The sequence below is a fragment of the Microtus oregoni genome, unplaced genomic scaffold (assembly GCF_018167655.1).
Source record: "Microtus oregoni isolate MIOR12 unplaced genomic scaffold, Mior012 000018F_ref0000195, whole genome shotgun sequence".
NCBI lineage: Eukaryota > Metazoa > Chordata > Mammalia > Rodentia > Cricetidae > Microtus > Microtus oregoni.
In genome coordinates, this window is record NW_024543077.1 from 29,013,205 (window position 1) to 29,019,413 (window position 6,209).

Consider the following 6,209-nt stretch of genomic DNA (forward strand, 5'->3'; position numbering starts at 1 on the left):
AGAAATCAAGATAGTAAAAATGAAAACCTTTCCAAAAGCAACCTACAGGTTCAATACCATTCCCATGTAAAATATCAGAAAAAAATTTTCACAGACCTCAAAATAAAAATACTCAACTTCTGAGGTAAGCCAGACCCAAAAAGAGAAACATGGGATGTCCTCACTCATATTTGGTTTCTAGCCATAAACAAAGGACATTGAGCCTATAATTAATGATCCTAGAGAAAATAAATAAGGAGAACCCAAAGAAAAACATATAGGCATCCTCCTGAATATTAACCTTCATCAGGCGATGAATGGAGACAGAGGCAGAGACCCACTTTGGAGCACCATACAGAAATCTCAAGGTCCAAATCAGGAGCAGAAGGAGAGAGAGTACAAGCATGGAACTCAGGACCGCGAGGGGTATACCCACACACTGAGATAATGGGGATGTACTATTGGGAACTCACCAAGGCCAGCTGGCCTGGGTCTGAAAAAATCTGGGATAAACCCAGACTCGCTGAACGTAGCAGACAACGAGGCCTACTGAGAACTCAAGAACAATGGCAATGGGTTTTTGATCCTACTGCACGTACTGGCTTTGTGGGAGCCTAGGCAGTTTGGATGCTCACCTTACTAGACCTGGATGGAGGTGTGTGATTCTTGGACTTCCCACAGGTCAGGGAACCCTGATAGCTCGATGGGCTGACAAGGGAGGGGAGCTTGATTGGGGGAGGGGGAGGGAAATGGGAGGCGGTGACAGGGAAGAGACAGAAATCTTTAATAAATAAATAAAAGGAAAAAATACTCAACTTCATATAAAAAAGCAAAAAAAATTTGCAGTATAACCAAAACAATTGTACACAAAAAATAATTTCTGGAGTCATCACATTCCCTGACTTCAGTCTACTACAGAGCTACAGTACTGAAAAGAGCCTGGTACTGGCACAAAAAGAGACAGGAGGACCAATGGAACTGATTCTAAGAATTTGATATCAATCCACTCACCTACTACATCTGAATTTTGCCAAAGAACCAAAATATATAAGATGAGCCCTTTCCCCTGGCTGCACAATGCCTGGAGTTACTGTAAAAGACGTTAACCAGCAGGAGTTCGTCACAGCTCTGGCAGCCTTCCTCAAAATGTCCAGGAAGCTGAAAGTCTCCGAGTGGGTGGACACAGTCAAGCTGGCACAGCATAAAGAGCTTGCCCCGATGATGAGAACTGGTCTACACAGGAGCTGCCTCTACAGCACCGCACCTGTACTTGTGTGGTGGAGCTGGGGTTGGCTCCATGACCAAGATCTATGGAGGACGGCAGAGAAACTGTGTCAGGCCCAGCCACTTCAGCAGAGGCTCCAAGAGTGTGGCCTGCCACATTCTCCAAGCCCTGGAGGGACTGAAAATGGTGGAAAAGGACAAAGATGGGGGCCGCAAGCTAACACCTCAGGGACAGAGAGATCTGGACAGAATTGCCGGACAGGTGGCAGCTGCCAACAAGAAGCATTAGAACAAAGGGTGCTGGGTTAATAAATTGCCTCATTCATATATATATATATATATATATATATGTATTAATATAATGGAAAAAGAAATGATATTCAACAAATTTTGCTGGCATAACTGAATATCAAGGTGGGGAAGAATGAAAGTAGATCCACATCTATCATCAGGAAAAAAACACAAGTCCAAATGGATCAAAGACCATAACAGAAAGCCAAATACACTAAACCACATAAAAGACATAGGAAGTATACTTGAACACAATGGCAAAAGAGACCACTTTCAAATTTTAACTCTTAAATGTTGTCCCTGACCGTGAAGACAAACTTTGTTGGGAGAGAGGATGGCATCTTCTAGAATTGCTTCCAGATGTCATGGGGGCGATGTTCTTTCTACAGAATTTTATAAAAGTAAAATGATGGTTAAATTTCAAGATTGCTGTTTTGGATAATTGCAGATGGTTTCTGAGTATTCGATAGGGTTATTCTGAAGTTCTTATTTGGAGTCCTGGCCAGAATGTTGTAAGAAGGTGCCTCATTTCTGCAGCTTGTACCCATAAATCATTCCCATAGTGCTATCAGCATCATGCCGTCATATCAACCAGGTAGAGACATTGTGGGGCCCCAATGTCTTCTTGGAATCTGTTCTTTGTTGAAAATGTAAACATTGTTCATGTAGACATATTTTCAGTGAAAGATAAGATATAGAAAAAATGGGCATGAAGGAATGTAAAATATTCCTTTAAAATTGATCTTCTTTCTGTCCCAAAACAGAAAGCTGTTGACATGAGAGAGAAATTCTAAATTTTTCTTTTAACATCATGCTTGGATTTAGAGAAGGATAGTCATTCCCTAAATCTAAAACCATTTCTGATTCTGAAGTAGAGATGTAAACACAAAGGAGACATCTTCTAAAGCTGTAGCCCATACAAAGCACCTAACAGATTATCTCACTGGGGTTTGCCTCCTCACAGGTTTACAGGTCAGTAGCTGCCCACTTCCTGAGATACAAAGCACACAGTGTGACAAACAGAACCAAGAGACAGATCAGCTACTACAGGTGACGGGAAAATGAAAAATATTCCAGACAGTGAGAACAGGACAAGCCATGGCTTAGAGGCTGCAGCAGAGTCAGAAGGACGTTTACAGATTCATTCCTGTGCTAAGAGAGCAGCAACAGCACATATCTGCCCAAAGCCAGAAACTCTGGAAGGGAAACACACTGTGTTTTGACAGTCTTCCAAATAATTCCAGTATGTGTGTAAGTTTTAGGACCTCTGATCCAGGCTATCAACTCTCAGATGCTGTTTGCAGGACTCTTCTTGGGGGTAGGACCAGAGGTGAAGTGGATGTAAGTTCAGATAAGATTGGAAGTGCATAATCTACATTGCTTTTGGAATGCCACCAATAAACATTAGCCATTTAAAGGTTTCAAGAAGTCCTACAGTAAAGACCTTTATTTCTCATTCAGCATTGGCTCTCTGATTCTTCCGTCTGCCTATTCATACTTCCATATAAACCCTCTTAGGGATATCATCCTCACTATTCACATGGATGCGCTGTAACCTACAGAAAATTAGGAGATTGTCCCAAGTCACAGAACATGTTTTTATGTTGGAAAAGACCTTAACAATTTTTGTGTTCTCTATACCCTGCATACTCTGTCCTTTTACTCTACTATGTATCCAGGCATAACTCTGTGTTATGTAGCTCAGAAGCAGTACAAAAGTCTCTGCATTTATCTTGAAGGAATTTTCTGACTACTCATCCCTGGAGCACCTACTCTTTCTTCTGTGCTCAGTTATGTACCTGGTGACCCTGCTCGGAAGACTGCCTTCACGGCCATGTGCATGTTGGATCTCTGCCTACACACTCATATACAATTTCTGAGTAATATTTCCATTTAGAGAATCTGCTACACATCTCCTTTGTACCTCTGATGCTGTTCCACCTTCTCGCATCCCAGAAGACCATCTTCTCTAATGGCTGTGACATCCAGATGCATCTGAGACATTCCACAGGCTCCACAGAATGCCTGCTGCTTGTCATCATGGCCTGTGATCACTACCTTGCTATTTGTCAGCAACTCAGGTACCCGTGCACATGAGCCACAGCTTTTTCTTCATGCCTCCAAGAGACTTCTGGGTACTCTACCTTTTTGGGTTGTTGACAGAAACAGTCATTGCCATGAGACTGCCCTTGTATGGCCAAAAAGTATTCAGACACTTCACCTGTAAGGTCCTGGATGTGCTGAAGCTGGCCTGTGGTGACATATCAGTCAGCAATGACTTTGTCCTTGTTTGCGCCATGCTTCTGCTGCCTCTACTCAAGTACCTCATTTGCCTTTCCAACATGCCAATCCTGGTCACATTCCTAAAGGTGCCCTCAGCCAGCAGGCCCTGCAAATGCTTTTTCACCTGCTTGGAGCACCTTGCTGTGGTCCTATTTTTTTATAGCATGATCATGTTCATGTACATGAAATCCATGAACACAAAGGGCTATATCTGTAACATGGTCTCCACAGTCCTATTTTGGTTCCATAATAAGTTCTTTTTTCCCAGTTCTTGAGTCCCTAGTCTGTTGATGCTACAAATGTTCACTCACTAGGCTTACCAATTTTTAATATGACATTTTGTTCTTGTTCGGAGAAATAAATTCTTGCCTGGATATTAGAGGGCAGAGCTAACAATCACTAGTGGACCACAGGATCCGGCAAGAAGTGGATCATGACTTTAATCTCAGCATTTGGGAAATGAAAAAAAGAATTTAAGCCCCCATTTGGTTTGAGGATTTGGGGAGGTAAGAAGAAAATGTAGCTGCTGTGTTGCTTATGTGTTCTGTCATGTTTACCCCAAATTCTGACTCTGGAATTTTATTAATAATACTAATTAAAATCACACTCCAAACAATCATCATTTTATTTGAATAATGATTTCTTTATTTTTATTTTTTAAAAAGAAAAACTATCTTTATCCATTATACATATCAATAAAAGTTTCCACTCCCTCTCCTACTCTCATTTTCTCCAGTTAGCCTCCCACCCAATCCCATATCCATTCCACAGAGAGAGTGGGCACATTGCTTTGTTGTAGCAGATCTAAGGCCCTCCCTACTATATCAAGGCTGAGCTAGGCATCCATCCAAAGAGAATGGACACCGGATTTTTGACAAAGTTTCTAAAGTTATACAATTACAACCTCTGTCTTCTTCAAAAAACACCCATTGCTCATAACTGCTAAGCTATCTCAAGCCACATTTTTATTAAAAAATTATTCTTATACATTTTAAGTAAAATATATTCAATTTCTTTATCCCTTCCTTGTCCTATCTACATGCCTTTCCAAATTCTTCTTTCAATTTCTTCCTTGTTAAGTGTGAGCGAATAGTAGGTTTAAAAAAGTGAGTAAAATCTGCTGGGACCATTTCTGTTGGCTGTGTGTTATAGTTTCAAGACTCAACAGCCTGTTTTGAATACACAAAAAGAGAGGTCATCCATGCATGTGGCTAAATCATCCACTTGCCATAGAATTCTTATCTTTATTGAGCAACATGAGTTTGAGCTTTATGTTATCTAGACTGCCTTTGACAGAAAACATTAGTAAGAATAGAAAACTTGGAAGAGTGTTTACCTAAGCCAACACTTCCTGGTGTCATGCCCTTGAAGTTGTGCAGCCTCAGAGACGACTATGGACATTGTCCTCCACCAATCACAGTATCCCCATGTTCTAATGGGCATTTTATTAGGAAAATTCCACATAGCCAGGAATTTCAAGAATTCATGATGGGGAACAAGTTGACCTCAAACTTACTGAAGTGGGCCCCACGCAAACTCCTGTGTGCTATGATAAAGCCATGCACCTCTAAGTCCAGCTGAAATAGGTGTTTTTAAAGGACTTATCATTGAATCAGAGAAAGAAATAAAATAAGATTTAGAGGGAGCACCATTGTTTTCATGAATAGCAAGGTTTTCTTGAAATTCTATAGTTTGAATAGCCAAATCATTTCATATGTTCTCAATAATGGGTTATTTTCTTTGCATTGTTAATTCCATCCATTTAAAAATAAAGTGTGACTGTGTGAATACACCTGTGCCATGATGTGTTTGTAGCACTGACAGGAAAACTAACAGGGGTCTATGATCTACTTCCACTTTGTGAGTTCTAGTGATGATACCTGGGGAACCATTTGGCTGCAAGTGACCTCATTGGCACTTCTTTGTATTTCAAAATTATTCACCAATGAGCTCACCTAGAAGTGTGCACATGGAACCACCCAAGTGAAAATATGAGAAACACCTGTAGAAGTCTTATCGGTAACCCAGATATAGAACTCAGGTTCTCAGAATTAACAGCCACGAACATTACTAAATGAGGCAAGTCTCTGAAGAATTCAAGTCTTATGTTTTTTTTTTAAATATGTATTTATTATGGATAGAATATTCTGTCTGTGAGTATGTCTGCAGGCCAGAAGAGGGCAACAGACCTCATTACAGATGGTTGTGAGCCACCAAGTGGTTGCCAGGAATTGAACTCAGGACCTCTGGAAGAGCAGGCAATGCTCTTAACCACTGACCCATCTCTCCAGCCCACAATTCTTATATTTTAAGAAAGTGTTAGAAATAAATATTTAGCCCGCAGAATGAACTAATTAGATATGTATGATGGTGTAAATATGTTTCTATGTAAAGAAGAATTATTATTCAAGATGTCCTGGGTCCTTATACTT

General features: G+C 40.6%; 2 pseudogenes; both read left to right on the plus strand.

The window, feature by feature from the left end:
* Positions 1-1,056: 1,056 nt before the first annotated feature.
* LOC121458610 lies at positions 1,057-1,492 on the plus strand (annotated as a pseudogene).
* Positions 1,493-2,070: 578 nt separating this feature from the next.
* LOC121458797 lies at positions 2,071-4,052 on the plus strand (annotated as a pseudogene).
* The last annotated feature ends 2,157 nt before the right edge of the window (positions 4,053-6,209 follow it).